The sequence below is a fragment of the Triticum aestivum genome, chromosome 4A (genome assembly GCF_018294505.1).
Source record: "Triticum aestivum cultivar Chinese Spring chromosome 4A, IWGSC CS RefSeq v2.1, whole genome shotgun sequence".
Lineage (NCBI taxonomy): Eukaryota > Viridiplantae > Streptophyta > Magnoliopsida > Poales > Poaceae > Triticum > Triticum aestivum.
In genome coordinates, this window is record NC_057803.1 from 320,776,576 (window position 1) to 320,794,807 (window position 18,232).

Here is an 18,232-nt window from a genome sequence, read left to right on the forward strand (position 1 = left end):
TTGTATAAGGAATGAGGTATTGCACTCGCACTAGTACCCATGTCACATAAGGCATAATAGCAATGATATACTACTTTAACAGAAACAACAGACATGCCTACAACAGGTCTATGTTTATTTTTAGTATCGGGTCTAGCAATTCTAGCAGCTTCATCACAGAAGTAAATAACATGCCCATCAATATTATCGACCAAGAGATCTTTAACCATAGCAATACTAGGTTCAACTTTAATCTGCTCAGGGGGTGTAGGTGTTCTAGCATTACTCTTATGAACCACAGTTGAAGCTTTAGCATGATCCTTTATTCTAATAGGGAAGGGTGGTTTCTCAATATAAGGGGTAGGAACAATAGGATCAACATTATAAGTGATAGTATTTTCTTCAACTTTAATAGGTTCAACTACTTTTACTTCAATGGGAGGATGATATTTAAACCACTTCTCCTTAGGGAGATCAACATGAGTAGCAAATGGTTCACAGAAAGAAGCTACTATCTCAGAGTCTAGTCCATATTTAGTGCTAAATTCACTAAAAGCATCGGTATCCATAAAAGATTTAACACAATCAAACTTAGGTGTTATACCTGACTCCTTACCTTCGTCGAGTTCCCAATCTTTAGAGTTGCATTTAATGTTTTTAAAATAAATCCCATCTGAATTCAATAGTCTTCATCATAAAAGAACCAGTACAAGAAGTATCGAGCATGGAGCGATTATTGAGAGAAAGCCGAGCATAAATTTTTTGAATAATAATTTCTTTTGAGAGCTCATGATTGGGGCATGAATATAACATTGAATTAAGCCTCCCCCAAGCTTGAGCGATGCTTTCTCCTTCGTGAGGCCAAAAATTATATATATAATTACGATCACGATGAACCAGATGCACAGGATAAAACTTTTGATGAAATTCCAATTTCAATCGGTTGTAGTTCCATGATCCAATATCATCACATAGCCTAAACCATGTCAATGCCTTTCCCTTCAAAGATAAAGGGAAGACCTTCTTCTTGATAACATCCTCGGGCATACCTGCAAGCTTAAATAATCCACAAACTTCATCCACATAGATTAGGTGCATATCAGGATGTAATGTTCCATCTCCTATAAAAGGATCAGCTAGCAGTTTCTCTATCATACCCGAAGGAATTTCAAAGTAAACATTTTTAGTAGGTTCAGTAGGTTGAGGAGCAACTCTTTGCTCTAGAAGTCGGGGTGAATATACCCCGAACAAGCCCCTTAAAGGATTATTTTCCATAGTAACAAGTGACAGTAAATTTCAGCACACTATATAAATATTTTCTTACCAAATTCCACCTACCGAAGGAGCTTCACTCCCCGGCAACGGTGCCAGAAAAGAGTCTTGATGACCCACAAGTATAAGGGATCTATCGTAGTCCTTTTGATAAGTAAGGGTGTCGAACCCAACGAGGAGCAGAAGGAAATGACAAGCAGTTTTCAGTAAGGTATTCTCTGCAAGCACTGAAATTATCGGTAACAGACAGTTTTGTGATAGGGTAATTCGTAACGGGTAACAAGTAACAAAATTAAACAAGGTGCAGCAAGTTGGCCCAATCCTTTTTGTAGCAAAGGACAAGCCTGGACAAACTCTTATATAAAGGAAAGCACTCCCGAGGACACATGGGAATTATCGTCAAGCTAGTTTTCATCATGCTCATATGATTCGCGTTCGTTACTTTAATAATTTGATATGTGGTGGACCGGTGCTTGGGTACCGCCCTTCCTTGGACAAGCGTCCCACTTATGATTAACCCCCCTCGCAAGCATCCGCAACTATGAAAGAAGAATTAAGGTAAACCTAACCATAGCATGAAACATATGGATCCAAATTAGCCCCTTACGAAGCAACGCATAAACTAGGGTTTAAACCTCTGTCATTCTAGCAACCCATCATCTACTTATTACTTGCAAGTGCCTTCCCCTAGTCCCAAACAATGGTGAAGTGTCATGTACTCGACGTTCACATAACACCTAATGTAGGGTAGAACCCTATGTGGCCGATCTTTCACGAAAGGAGTGGATCCTGCGAAGAACACGAAGAACATGAGGGTAAAGAGAGGGAAAACACAAGGGAAACACAAGAGAAACACAAGAGAATCACTAAACCAACACAAGAAAGTCACACATGTGCTAGATCCTCGGATACATAGAGTTCACACGGTACACGATCAACTAAGGACGATACAAGGGTAATGGTCTTCTTCGTGAGGAGGTCTTGATGTTCTTCTCCGCAAGGAGGTCTTGAATCCAAAGAGATCTTCTCCAAAGAGGCCGCGGTCTCTCACGAGGAGTAGATCCAATGTGGATGAGCATAGCTCTATCTCTCAAAATGAGCTAAACCAACACTAACCCTAGCTAGAAGGAATAGGTGGAGTATTTATAGTCTTAGTGCAAAAGAGGGGGGCGAAGGGGTACATGGGCTGCGGCCCAACACGAATCGGCACACAGGCGGCAGACGTCCGGGGGTCAGCGGTCGTCCAGAGGCTTGCGAGGTTCCGGACGTCCGGTGCCTGTCGGACATCCGTAATTTCGGCTCGGGTGTGCTTCGGTCGGACGCCCGGTCGGGGTCGAACGTTCGGGCGTCGTCGGTAGTTCGAGGGGCTCCAGGAATCCGTAGATTTGGCTCGGGTGCAGGGGCGTCGGTCGTCCGGAGAGGGCCGGACGTCCGGAGCCTGGAGGTCATCGGACGTCCGGTCCAGGCCGGTCGTCCGGAGCCTGTAGGTTCCTCTTCATCACTTCTTCTTCTCCGTCTACACATTCATCTTCCTCTTCCTCTTCTCCTTGCTCCTTAGCTTCCCCATGGTACCTGAGCATGCACAAAGTATCCGTATGAGGTAGTAGCCATGTCTCATTGTATCAAAGTGGAAATGTGAGAGGAGAGATGTCACCTCGGTTTCAAGAGCTCTTGCACGTGCTTGTCTCATGGGTCCAAGAGGTGTCGTAGGAGATGTAGTTAGGTCCATGGGGATGGTCTTGGGATGCTTCGCATCATCTCCCCTCCCTTGGGGAAGATTCGTCCCCGGATCAAATTCTTCATCACCATGGAAGGGAGAGAGATCTTTGACGTTGAAGATGTCGCTCATGTTGTACTTGTCGCGTGGGAGGTCGATCTTGTAAGTGTTGTCGTTGTATCGTGCGAGCACCTTGAAAGGCCATCCGCTCGTGTTCGAAGCTTGGACTTGCATTCTTGTGGAAAGCGATCCTTGTGAAGGTGTAGCCACACGAGATCACTAATGTTGAAGACCATAGGTTGCTTGTTGAAGTTGAGTTTGGTCGCAAGGCCTTAAACTTGGCGCCCGATGTTGTTTCTGTATCTTCATGCACCTTCTTGAGATGTGTCGCTCGTGCACTTGCTTCCAAATTGATGCGCTCTTGGAGTGGTAGAGGAAGAATGTCCAATGGTGACAATGGGTTGAATCCGTAGATGACCTCGAAGGGGGACTTGCCGGTAGTTGAGTGTCTTGCTTGGTTGTAGGCAAACTCGGCGATAGGTAGGCACTCCTCCCACTCCTTGATATTCTTCTTGATGAGTACTCGAAGTAGAGCGGAGAGTGTGTGGTTGGTCACCTCCGTTTGGCCGTCAGTTTGAGGGTGGTAAGCCGTGGAGAAGAGTAGCTTGATTCCGAGCTTGGCGCATAGGGTCTTCCAAAAGAAGATTAGGAACTTGACGTCGTGGTCTGAGACCATCGTCTTTGGCACTCCATGTAGACGCAATATTTCCCTACAAAAGAGATTAGCAACATGTGAAGCATCGTCTATCTTGTTGCAAGGAATAAAATGTGCCATTTTTGAGAAACGGTCCACAACGACAAATATCGAATCTTTCCCATTTAGAGTCCTAGGCAAACCAAGTACAAAGTCCATGCTAATGTCTTCCCATGGTTGGTATGGAATTGGTAGAGGCATATAAAGGCCATGAGATTGAGCTTTGGACTTAGCTTTGCGACATGTAGAGCAACGGTTGGTGAAGCGATTGACATCGCGAAACATCTTTGGCCAAAAGTAGTTCTTCGAGAGCGTGGTGAACGTCTTGTCACGTCCAAAATGTCCCATTAAGCCTCCTCCATGAGATTCATGCAAAAGTAACAAACGAAGAGAAGACTCGGGGATGCAAAGTTTGTTAGCTCTCATAAGATATCCATCTTTGATGTAATAGCGTTCCCAATAAGTATGCATCAAACACTTGGCATAAGGAGTAGCAAAAGTAGGATCATGCTTATACAAGTCTTTGATATGCTAAAACACAATGACATCCAATTAAAGTTGAGTAACAAGCATGCATATGCGGGAAAGAGCATCCGCTGCAATATTTTTGTCACACCCTAGCTAGTTCAAGCATTAGAGTGTGCATCATGTTTAAATTTCTCTTAAATTTGAAATGGGGAAAGCAGAAAACCCCAACACCCCCTGGAAACAACTAGGGTTTACTAAAATTATTTTCAATGAACCTGAAATGCCCTTCTAAAAAGTTCACCCTCCTTGTCTTGGGTTAAAACCTCTGGCAAAAATTGGTGCACAATTTTCTAGGTCAACAGAAGGTCATTGAATTAAATCATAAGTATTTGAATTTGGCCATTTAAATGCTATAAAATAATTTAAATGCTCAAATAATCTTGGAAATAAATGTTTGCTGTTGGAAATAATCTAAACAGAGCTCACAATTATTTTCAGGATTTTTGGAAACATTTTAGTATTTTATTTAAAGCCCAACAGTTGCAGTTAATTAGAAAAACAGAAACAAATAAAGAGAGAGAGAGAGAGGGAAGCCCACCCGGGCCTTACCTGTGCTGGCCCAGCCACCTGGCTCGGCCCAGCCCACTGGCTCTGCCAGTCGTCGTCCTCCTCGCGCCAGAAGGACGCGGAGCGCATGGCCGGCGCCCGCGGCCACACGCCGGCCACCTCCTGCTTCCGCCGACGCCTGGAGACGCCTAGGGGTGCCACGCGACCCCCACGCCCCCCTCTCATCCTCGCTCACTCTCCCCTCGTCTCCCTCACCCTCTCCCGCACCATGGCCGACGAGCTTGTCGCCGTCTCACCGCTGTAGTCGCGCTCTCCGTCACCCCCTCGCCTCTCTGACCTGTCCAGAAGCTCCGCCGCGACGCCCTCGCCCTCCCCACCGATCCACGCATCGCCGGAGGCCCTGCATCGCCGCCATCGGATCGTCTTCAACCTTGGTACCCGCCAGACGCCGTTCATCGATTCGCCTCACTCCGGTCGCCCCCGAGCCCACTGAGCTGCTCATCAACCTCCCTGTGAGCTCTGCCGCCTTTCCCCTCTTCTTTCCCACGCGTTTGCACCCTCTAGGCCATAGTTCCACCATGGCCGAAGCTCGTCTCCGCTCGAGCTTGTCGTCGGCGTCGCTCCGGCGACCATTTGGTCCTCCCGTGCTATGCAACGTGCTTGCCGCATCGCGTAGTGCCTCGCTAGTGCTTCAGTTTCCGTGTTTGCATGCCGCAACCCAGTCCCCGCACATGGCCGAACTCCGGCCACCGCCTTGGAGCTCGCCGTCGTCGTCTCCGGCCACCGTAGGCCCGGCCTCCACCACCACTAGATGCGCGACTGCAAGAGCTCTCCAACGAGCCCAAGAACGGCCTCGCCCGTGCCCTGTGGGCGTTTTCCGAGCTGCGCAACCGTCTCGGGCCTCGCCGGCGTCGAGTCACCGGCGAGTTTGACCAAGTTTGACTCCTGGGTGGGCCCAGGTAGACCCCCCTGAGTCTATGAAAGGTGGGGCCGGTCTGCTAACTAATTTAGGATTAGTTTTAGTTAATTTTTAATTAAATCAGTCACTGACATGTGGGCCCAGGCCCCACTGACAGCTAATTAGAGTTAATCTAATCCTGTTAATTAGCTAAGAGGCTGACAGAAGGGGCCCACCAGTCAGGTTTGACCTGGGCTGGCGCCTTTGACCTGCTGAGGTCAGCATGACGCAATGCTGACGCAGTAATGCATTTTCTGGATTTATTTTTATTCAGGAATTTCCAGAAAATACTTAAAACTTCTAAAAATCATAGAAAATCAACCATAGCTCCAAATGCAAAGATTTATATATGAAAAATGATCAGAAAAATTCAATCTATCCATCTGTAATGGTTTCATGCATGACAAAACAAGTTTACCTTGCTGTTTAAGCAGAATAAGGAAATGCACTATTAAGGCCATGTTCAATGAGCTAATATTTGAATCTTTGATTCAAATGAGTTCATTCCTTTCTGTTATAGCTTGCATTAGGCCAAGACACATTCATATTGCCATGTCATAGCATGCATCATATTGTTGCATATCGTCATGTGTTGATTGTGTTCCGATGTGTTCTTCGTGGTAGGTTCTGCCTCCGAGGATATTCACGAGTATCCAACTGAAGGGCAGTATCCCACTACCACTCCATCAGGCAAGCAACCATTGATCATTCTGATACAAACCCATGTTCTCGCTTCTGCTCTTGTTTACTGCATTAAGACAACGCGATTCAAACTGCTGTGTGCTACGGTAGTTGAACCCTTATCCTCTGCATGACCTGTCATTGCCACAGTAACTAGATGAAACCCAATAGCATGTGTAGGAGTTGATTGAGCCATGTATGTGATTCCTACCTTGCTATGCCTGCTATGCTTAGAGTTGTGTCAGGTCTGGTTCATTTGGGTGATGGGCCAGAGTGAAATGCTTATGCCGGTAATGTGAGGGATGTGTTGAACATGTTTTGGTAAAGGTATCGATGAGAGGCCATGTAGGAGTACATGGTGGGTTGTTTCATTGAGGCCGTCCCTAAGAACTGAGATCTGTATGTGTGATTTAAGATTCAGCTACTACCATGCATTGGGATCCTTAATTGACCCTCTCGGCTTCTTAACCACCCTAGTACTCTGTCTAGGAGTTGCAAATAGTTTCTGGTGTTTGTAGGTTATGTGTTGGCGGTCGTGCGTAGCGCTGACCCTAGGGGTGGGCTATGTTGCGGTAGATACACCATGGCACGGTGTACCGAGTCACCCGTTTGGTGTCTCGGGATCCCTGTTCACATCGTTCGGGGCCGTATGTGGAAACCTCAGCCGGACTCCCTGCGGATGGAACCTGGATAGGCGATAAACCTGGACTAGAGACTTAAGTGTTTAGGTAGGCCGTGGCCGACACCCTCGCTGGGCTTCCGCTTGAAGGTTGCCGAGTACATGTCATGTAAACGGCGGTAAGTGGTGAAAGCGTGTATGAAGAAGTACACCCCTGCAGGGTATAAAACTATGAATAGCCGCGTCCGCGGTAAAGGACTACTTGGTTGCCTATACAGTTCATAGACAAGTTAATGGGTACTAATAAAAGACTCAAGATAAGTGTGAGTACCAAGGATGGCCCTCTTGTAGGATGACGAGGGAGGATCCCCGGTGGAGTATTGTGTTGGTGAGTAGTGGACTCGTATGCGAAAACTATTTTACTGGTGAAGTTCCGTAGGATAGCTTAGCCAAGAGTCAAAGCTGGCTTGCTGCATTAACCCCACCACCTTCTTGAGGATAAGCATGTATAGTAGGTCCTGATGTAAGACTTGCTGAGTACCTTTGTACTCATGTTTGCTTAATTACTGTTTTCAGACGACAACACCGCCCCCTCCGATGGGTTCTACGTAGACCTTGACGTCGACGAGTGACTAGCCACCCAGGTGGTGATCCTGGCCATGGAGGGCCCTATGTAGATAGACAGGCTTCGAGAAGCCTTCTTTCTTTCTAGAGTCCGTACTCAGACTAGTTGCTTCCACATGTGCTTGTATGTTTGTATGACTTGAGTGTCAGGTCATGTGACCCCTATCTGTATGAACATGTTATGTATGGCTCCCTGTAGCCTTTAAATAAAGTACTTGAGTTGTAGAGTTTTGTTGTGATGCCATGTTGTATGTACTCATATCGGGCATATTGTGTGTATGATTGAAATGCTTGGTATGAGTGGGATCTGACAATCTAGTTGTTTATCCTTGGCAGCCTTTCTTATGGGGAAATGTAGTCTAGTGTTCCTCGAGCCATAGTAGTCCGCTACAGCCCGGTTCACCGGAGTCCTGCTAGCCTAGCACTACTGCTCAGGACACTTGACTCGCCGGCATGTGTTTCACTTCGTTCCTATGTCTGTCCCTTCAGGGAAATGTCATGCTGTGACTTCCGGAGTCCTGCCTAGCCTGCTACAGCCCGGGTTCCCCAGAGTCCTGTTAGCCCAGTGCTACAGCCCGGAATCAATCGCTGATGACCGACATGCTCGATGTGATTCATGTATGCCTGTCTCCATAGGTCTGTGCCGCTTTGGGTTCATGACTAGCCATGTCGGCCCGGGTTCTCTGTCGTATGGATGCTAGCGACACTATCATATACATGAGCCAAAAGGCGCAAACGGTCCCAGGCCATGGTAAGGTGACACCCGTGGGATACCGCGCGTGAGGCCGCAAAGTGATATGAGGTGTTACCGGCTAGATCGATGTGACTTGGAATCGGGGTCCTGACAGCGTTGGCATCAGAGCTGGACTGCCTGTAGGTTCGTTGAGCCAAACTGGTCGATGTCAAGTCTAGAAATGCTTTAGTTATATGTAGGGGAATTAATTGTGGGAGGGAACGTAAGGCTCTTTTACTCCTTTACCCTATGCCTCTGATCTGAGTCATTCTCTTCTCATTCAACGTGGGCTAAGGACTAGGCTCTCTCCTTCTATCAGGTTCACGTGTTACTAATCCGTAGTAGCTTATAGGATTGATGCTACAAGCCCCAGCTCAGTTTCTACTATTTTAGTATGTTGCTAATTGGATCAGAATCTTGATATGATGTTGTTGAGTGGTATTGTGAACTGTTGTGGATGTCTCAAATCTTTTTCTGAGCATTTACAACTGTTATGCTGTCCAATTTTCCCTAGAAATTCTGATGTCTTTGCATTGTGGTTATGCTTTCAGATGGCCAACCATGTTCAAAACCAAGTGGTTCGCCTGACCCGGTGCCTCGACGTGCCCGGTCATACTGCTATGTTAGTCCGGGTAATGATCGATACGGGCTACCGTTGGTATCCCGAATACACCATTGAAGAGCAGTTCCACGACTTTAATCAAAGCCAATATCTCCGCACCGTCAGGATATTTCCTTCTTATCCTGGATCTACCGAGCCCCTTCACTGTTCCTATGGACTCGGGGTTACTGTTGAGATGGCTGTGCAGGATGCTGCCTATTCCATGATGACCATCTTGCGAGTCCGGACTGGCCTGCTTCGGAACACCGATTTCCGTTACATGCCAGCTTCACTTCCGGGAGCGCAAGGGTATCTTCAGGCTATCTATGCTGACTCCACTCAAGAGGACTCATTAACTCGTACCACTGCCGAGATGCTCGAAGATAAGGACCGAGAGAATCGGGCCTTGAGGCTGGAGCTTTTCAATACCCGTGCTGATCATTGGGCCACATTGACTCGGTTTGCACCTGCGGTGCAAGCTGGATGTATGGATACAAGGGATCTGTATCCTGTGAGATCAGCTCTGCCAGACATGGTGGATTGGCGTGATGTGGGAGGCATCACCCCACCCCGTGGTCCCCGCAGGCCACCGTTTGTTGGTCCAAGACCTCATCCTAGCCCCTATGGTCCACAGGCTCCTCAGGACCGTCCGTTCCCGGATGGTCACGTTGAACTTCCAGGCTATGGAGGTGACTTCTATGAGGACTACTACGGAGCTGTCTGAGTTAGTAGTAGTACCACTAGTATTGTAGTAATTGTATCTCCACTGTCCTGCGAGACTTGTGGAATATGACTTTGTGTGTAATCAAATCCGGAGGTGTAGACAAATACTGTATAGGAGCTTGGAATGCCTTCGATGAGATGTAACGTCTTTCATCATAGTTGTACTGTAGCCTGGGCTTGTACTAAACTATGTATGATGTGTATGACCGTTGGTATATATATGGCAATTTTATATTACCATGACATACGGATGAACATCTCTGCATTCCGCGTTATCCATTACATTCTGCACTCCTTGCTAAGTTTGAGCCATCCTTATCTAAACCATTGTCTTGTTTTCTCCTAGGATGGTCAACACCCGCAGCAACACTGTTGCCTCGGAGCAGGGGGAAGACAGTGCAGCTAGAGGTGAAAATCTGCCTCACTCGCCTTCTCTTGCCGAAGTAATGCTAGAGGCGGAAAGAAACAAGCGTGAGACTAACCGCCTGCTAGAGCGGATTGAGCAGAACACTGCACGCCACCCATGAAATGACTTGGTGTCAATCAATGACTTTATCAAGCTGTACCCACCAAAGTTTAACCATTCCGTCGAACCCCTCGACGCGGATGACTGGCTTCGCAGCATCACTCACAAGCTACGTTCTGCCAACATAGCCGAAGCCGACAAGGTTACCTATGCTGCCTATCACCTCGAAGGCCCTGCTAGCCTTTGGTGGGAAAACTTCGAAGCTATGCGCCCGGTCGGCCAAGTTACTACTTGGGCTGAGTTCAGTGAGGCTTTCCGCGAGCATCACATTCCGTAAGGTCTCATGGATCGCAAGAGGGAGGAGTTCTGCAACTTCACCCAAAGAAGACTGACTGTGGATGCTTATAGTCGTGAATTTGGAAATCTGGCACGCTATGCTTCCGAAGAGGTATCTACTGACGCTAAGAAGCAAGCAAGGTTCCGCAAGGGACTTAGCCCTGAGCTTCGCCGCGATCTTTGTCTGCACGAGTGCACCTCCTTTCAGAAGTTGGTCAATAAAGCCATCAGTGCTGAGATAGGCCAGACTGATTATGACGCTTCACGCAAGCACTCCCATGACTTTGGCTCTTCATCCGGCTCTGGAGCTCAGAAGCGCCGGGTGTGGATCCCAAGCACGGCACTGCCACCCAGGTTCATCCCGAGACCATCCTTTGAGGTGCCTCGTCCCAACCAACAATTTGCACCGCCCAAGCCCTATGGTGGCCCCGCTGCTAATGCTGCTCCACGCCCCAATGTGGTGACATGCTTTAAGTGTGGAGAGCCGGGTCACTATAGCTGAGAGTGTCCCCAGAACAACAACCCCAATCAAACTGGAAAGTCTGTTGGCCGTGGTAAGCCCGCAGGAAAACATTCTACGCCAAGCCGGCCACCACTGCACGTGGCCATGTCAACTATGTTTCAGCCGAGGAGGCTCATGAGGATCCCAACATCGTCCTTGGTACGCTCCTTGTTAACTGTCGTCCGACATCTGTTCTTTTCGATACTGGAGCATCTCATTCATTCATATCCGAGAGCTATGCTCGATTGCATAACACGACATTCTATGACATGCCCACTTCCATGGTAATTCAAACTCCGGGTTCCAAATGGCAAACTTCTAGAGTAAGTCATGGGAACGAAATTCTTGTCGATAGACTTGTCTTCCTTGCATCCTTGATAGCTCTCAAGTCCACGGACATAAACATCATCTTGGGTATGGACTGGATGTCAGTCATTACGCTAAGATTGATTGTGCCACTAGAACCGTTCAGCTTACTCACCCATCGGGCAAGACAGTCAATGTCTTAACTCGAGTGGCCAAGCGCCAGCTTTACTCCCTAAATGCCAACCCCCTTCCAGACCTTGAGGATGTTCCGATAGTCCGAGACTTTCCGGATGTCTTTCCAGAAGAACTGCCAGGTGTTCCACCTGACAAGGATGTCGAGTTTGTGATAGACCTTGTTCCAGGAACCGTGCCAATTTCTAGAAGACCCTACAAGATGGCACCCTTAGAACTAGCCGAGCTTAAGAACCAACTCGATGAGTCCTTGAAAAAGGGTTTCATCCGTCCTAGTTCCTCTCCTTGGGCTTGCCCCGTCCTCTTCGTCAAGAAGAAGGATGGAACAGATCGAATGGTTATGGACTACCGCCCTATCAACCTGGTCACCATCAAGAACAAATACCCGCTTCCCAGGATTAACGATCTGTATGATCAGCTCGCTGGATCCTCAGTCTTTTCCAAGATGGATTTGAGGTTGGGCTACCATCAAATCAAAATCAGAAATGGGGACATTCCCAAAACGGCCTTTGTTACTCGTTATGGCCAATACGAGTACACCGTCATGTCCTTCGGTTTAACCAATGCCCCAGCTACCTTCTCTCGGTTAATGAACTCGGTTTTCATGGAGTACTTGGATAAATTCGTCATGGTATACCTCGATGACATACTCATCTACTCGAAGAATGAAGAGGAACATGCCGAACATCTAAGGCTGGTATTGATGAAACTTCGAGAGCATCGCCTTTATGCCAAATTCTCCAAGTGTGAATTTTGGTTGCCAAAAGTGACCTATCTAGGCCATGTAATCTCTGGCAAGGGTATTGCTGTCAATCCCGAGCGAGTTCAAGCCGTCCTTGATTGGACTCCACCTGAGACGGTCAAGCAAGTTCGAAGTTTCCTTGGCTTAGCGAGCTATTGCCGCCGCTTCGTCGAGAATTTCTCCAAGGTTGCTAAACCTCTAACTGAACTCCTCAAGAAAGATAAAAAGTTCAAGTGGACTCCACAGTGCGAGTTCAGCTTCCAGGAACTGAAAAGACGCCTGACATCTGCTCCGTACTGGTACCACCAGATTTCTCCAAGGACTTTATTATCTATTGCGACGCCTCGCGACAAGGACTAGGTTGCATACTCATGCAGGATCGTCAGGTAATTGCCTATGCTTCATGGCAATTACACCCACATGAGGAAAATTATCCCACACATGATCTAGAGCTTGCAGCTGTAGTCCATGCACTTAAAACCTAGCGACATTACCTCCTCGGTAATCGTTGCGAGATCTTCACCGATCACCAAAGTTTGAAATATATCTTCACCCAACCAGACTTGAATCTCAGGCAAAGACGTTGGGTTGAGTTGATCTCGGATTACGACTTAGGAATAACTTACACCCCGGGCAAAGCCAATGTCATGGCTGATGCACTAAGCCGTAAATCCTATTGTAACAACCTGATGTTACAACAGAGTCAACCACCTCTCCATGAGGAATTCCGTAAGCTTAACCTTCACATTGTTCCTCGAGGATTCCTATCCACCCTGGTGGCGAAACCTACCCTTATGGATCAAATCATAACCGCCCAACGGTATGATAAGGGCATATCCCGGATTAAGGAAAACATCGCTAGCGGAGTTGCTAAATGTTTCTCCATGGATGAGCAAGGTGTTGTCTTCTTCGAGAACCGTTTGGTGGTTGCCAAGAAACAACATCTGCGCCAGTTGATCCTTAAGGAAGCTCATGAATCCCCTCTCACCATTCATCCCGGTAGTACTAAAATGTATCAAGACCTACGCCAGAGGTTTTGGTGGACTAGGATGAAGAGAGAAATCGCTCAATACATTGCTAATTGCGATGTTTGTCGTCGTGTTAAAGCAGAGCATCAACGGCCTGCTGGCACTCTTCAACCTTTGGCTGTTCCCGAATGGAAATGGGATAAAATCAGTATGGATTTCATCACTGGGTTTCCCAGGACCAAGAGAGGGAATAATGCCATCTTCGTCGTGATCGACCGTCTTTCCAAAGTAGCCCACTTTCTACCTGTTCGTGAGAGTATCACCGCTAGCCAGCTGGCCGATTTATACATCTCCCGAATAGTGTCTCTTCATGGTGTTCCATTGGAAATTAACTCAGACCGTGGGAGTCTCTTCACCTCTCGATTTTGGGAAAGTTTCCAAAATGCTATGGGAACTCGTCTCTCTTTTAGTACTGCCTTCCATCCTCAATCAAGTGGTCAAGTAGAGCGAGTCAATCAAATTCTGGAAGATATGCTCCGAGCTTCTGACATCTCATTCGGAATGAGTTGGGAGAAATGCCTTCCATTCGCGGAGTTTGCTTATAACAATAGTTATCAAGCCAGCTTGGGCAAGGCTCCTTTCGAAGTTCTCTATGGACGAAAATGTCGAACGCCTCTTAACTGGTCAGAAAACGGGGAAAGACAACTCTTTGGCCCGGATATGATTCAGGAAGCAGAAGCGCAGGTTCGCGTTATTCGTGAGAAATTGAAAACAGCCCAATCTCGTCAAAAGAGTCAATATGATCGTAAAGATAAGCCTATGACTTATGAAGTCGACGAGAAGGCTTACCTTCGGGTTACTTCGTTAAAGGGAACCCATCGTTTCGGTATCAAAGGCAAATTGGCCCCTCGTTACATTGGACCCTTTCGCGTTCTTGCCAAACGAGGAGAAGTTGCCTACCAATTGGAACTACCTCCGCATCTTTCCAGAGTTCACAATGTCTTCCACGTTTCACAACTCAGGCGTTGCTTCGCGCATCCTATCCATGGAGTGGACCACGAAAGCTTGATCTACAAGATAACCTCTCCTATCGGGAATATCGAGTTCGTATCCTTGATCAGGCCAAGCGTACCACTCGACGTGAGAATATCAAGTTTCTCAAGGTTCAATGGTCACACCATTCCGAGAAAGAAGCCACTTGGGAAAGGGAGGATTGTCTTCGACTTGAGTACCCCACCTTCTTCCCGGAGGATCCTAAATCTCGGGACGAGATTCTTTTGAGTGGGGGTGAGTTGTCACACCCTAGCTAGTTCAAGCATTAGAGTGTGCATCATGTTTAAATTTCTCTTAAATTTGAAATGGGGAAAGCAGAAACCCCCAACACCCCCCTGGAAACAACTAGGGTTTACTAAAATTATTTTCAATGAACCTGAAATGCCCTTCTAAAAAGTTCACCCTACTTGTCTTGGGTTAAAACCTCTGGCAAAAATTGGTGCACAATTTTCTAGGTCAACAGAAGGTCATTGAATTAAATCATAAGTATTTGAATTTGGGCATTTAAATTCTATAAAATAATTTAAATGCTCAAATAATCCTGGAAATAAATGTTTGCTGTTGGAAATAATCTAAACAGAGCCCACAATTATTTTCAGGATTTTTGGAAACGTTTTAGTATTTTATTTAAAGCCCAACAGTTGCAGTTAATTAGAAAAACAGAAACAAATAAAAAGAGAGAGAGAGAGGGAAGCCCACCCGGGCCTTACTTGTGCTGGCCCAGCCACCTGGCTCGGCCCAGCCTACTGGCTCTGCCAGTCGTCCTCCTCCTCACGCCAGAAGGACGCGGAGCGCGTGGCCGGCGCCCGCGGCCACACGCCGGCCACCTCCTGCTTCCGCCGACCCCTGGAGACGCCTAGGGGTGCCACGCGACCCCCACGTCCCCCTCTCATCCTCGCTCACTCTCCCCTCGTCTCCCTCACCCTCTCCCGCACCATGGCCGACGAGCTTGTCGCCGTCTCACCGCTGTAGTCGCGCTCTCCATCACCCCCTTGCCTCTCTGACCTGTCCAGAAGCTCCGCCGCGACGCCCTCGCCCTCCCCACCGATCCACGCATCGCCGGAGGCCCTGCATCGCCGCCATCAGATCATCTTCAACCTTGGTACCCGCCGGACGCCGTTCATCGATTCGCCTCGCTCCGGTCGCCCCCGAGCCCACTGAGCTGCTCATCGACCTCCCTGTGAGCTCCACCGCCTTTCCCCTCTTCTTTCCCATGCGTTTGCACCCTCTAGGCCATAGTTCCACCATGGTCGAAGCTCGTCTCCGCTCGAGCTCGTCGCAGGCGTTGCTCCGGCGACCATTTTGTCCTCCCGTGCTATGCAACGTGCTTGCCGCATCGCGTAGTGCCTCGCTAGCGCTTCAGTTTCCGTGTTTGCACGCCGCAGCCCACTCCCCGCACATGGCCAAACTCCGGCCGCCGCCTTGGAGCTCGCCCTCGTCGTCTCCGGCCACCGTAGGCCCGGCCTCCACCACCACTAGATGCGCGACTGCAAGAGCTCTCCAACAAGCCCAAGAACGGCCTCGCCCGTGCCCTGTGGGCGTTTTTCGAGCTGCGCCACCATCTTGGGCCTCGCCGGCATCGAGTCGCCGGCGAGTTTGACCCAGTTTGACTCCTGGGTGGGCCCAGGTAGACCCCCCCTGAGTCTATGACAGGTGGGGCCGGTCTACTAACTAATTTAGGATTAGTTTTAATTAATTTTTAATTAAATCAGTCACTGACATGTGGGCCCAGGCCCCACTGATAGCTAATTAGAGTTAATCTAATCCTGTTAATTAGCTAAGAGGCTGACAGAAGGGGCCCACCAGTCAGGTTTGACCTGGGCTGGCGCCTTTGACCTGCCGAGGTCAGCATGACGCAATGCTGACGCAGTAATGCATTTTCTGGATTTATTTTTATTCAGGAATTTCCAGAAAATACTTAAAACTTCTAAAAATCATAGAAAATCAACCATAGCTCCAAATGCAAAGATTTATATATGAAAAATGATCAAAAAAATTCAATCTATCCATCTGTAATGGTTTCATGCATGAAAAAACAAGTTTACCTTGCTGTTTAAGCAGAATAAGGAAATGCACTATTAAGGCCATGTTTAATGAGCTAATATTTGAATCTTTGATTCAAATGAGTTCATTCCTTTCTGTTATAACTTGCATTAGGCCAAGACACATTCATATTGCCATGTCATAGCATGCATCATATTGTTGCATATCGTCATGTGTTGATTGTGTTCCGATGTGTTCTTCGTGGTAGGTTCTGCCTCCAAGGATATTCACGAGTATCCAACTGAAGGGCAGTATCCCACTACCACTCCATTAGGCAAGCAACCATTGATCATTCCGATACAAACCCATGTTCTCGCTTCTGCTCTTGTTTACTGCATTAAGACAACGCGATTCAAACTGTTGTGTGCTACGGTAGTTGAACCCTTATCCTCTGCATGACCTGTCATTGCCACAGTAACTAGATGAAACCCACTAGCATGTGTAGGAGTTGATTGAGCCATGTATGCGATTCCTACCTTGCTATGCCTGCTATGCTTAGAGTTGTGTCAGGTCTGGTTCATCTGGGTGATGGGCCAGAGTGAAATGCTTATGCCGGTAATGTGAGGGATGTGTTGAACATGTTTTGGTAAAGGTATCGATGAGAGGCCATGTAGGAGTACATGGTGGGTTGTTTCATTGAGGCCGTCCCTAAGAACTGAGATCTGTATGTGTGATTTAAGATTCAGCTACTACCATGCATTGGGATCCTTAATTGACCCTCTCGGCTTCTTAACCACCCTAGTACTCTGTCCAGGAGTTGCAAATAGTTTCTGGTGTTTGTAGGTTATGTGTTGGCGGTCGTGCGTAGCGCTGACCCTATGGGTGGGCTATGTTGCGGTAGATACACCGTGGCACGGTGTACCGAGTCACCCGTTTGGTGTCTCGGGATCCCTGTTCACATCGTTCGGGGCCGTATGTGGAAACCTCGGCCGGACTCCCTGCGGATGGAACCTGGATAGGCGATAAACCTGGACTAGAGACTTAAGTGTTTAGGTAGGCCGTGGCCGACACCCTCGCTGGGCTTCCGCTTGAAGGTTGCCGAGTACATGTCGTGTAAACGGCGGTAAGTCATGAAAGCGTGTATGAAGAAGTACACCCCTGTAGGGTATAAAACTATTCGAATAGCCGCGTCCGCGGTAAAGTACTACTTGGTTGCCTATACAGTTCATAGACAAGTTAATGGGTACTAATAAAAGACTGAAGATAAGTGTGAGTACCAAGGATGGCCCTCTCGTAGGATGACGAGGGAGGATCCCCGGTGGAGTATTGTGTTGGTGAGTAGTGGACTCGTGTGCGAAAACTATTTTACTAGTGAAGTTCCGTAGGATAGCTTAGCCAAGAGTCAAAGCTGGCTTGCTGCATTAACCCCACCACCTTCTTGAGGATAAGCATGTATAGTAGGTCCTGATGTAAGACTTGCTGAGTACCTTTTGTGACGCCCGGGTAATTAAGCTATAGTGATCCTCTGCTAATGGTGCCACGTCACCTCGTTTATAGTTGCTAATCTCGAGTTAGTTCGAAACCGATTCAAATTCAAATTCAAAAATAGGCAAACAATAAAAGTTTTCAAATATTAAAACTAAAATGTTCGGAGTGAACCAAATATTGCATAGATAATTATGGTGGAGAAACCGCACTTTTATAAAATGTTTAAATACTGTTAAATGAATAAAAGAGTAGCAAAAACAATTATTTTAATGCTTTAAAAATAATAAACATTTTCAAAACTAAATTGTTATAAGTATTAAACTATTGTGGCAGTGGCATAATTTGTAAAATCCTATTTAGGTGCCACTTTGGTAATTTACTAAAACTAAAATAATAGGAAACTAAAAGAAAGCAAAGTATAAAAAAAACAGAAAACAAAACTAACAAAAAAAAGAGAAAGAGAAGCCCCCCCCTGGACCGCGGCCCAGCTGGCCACCAGG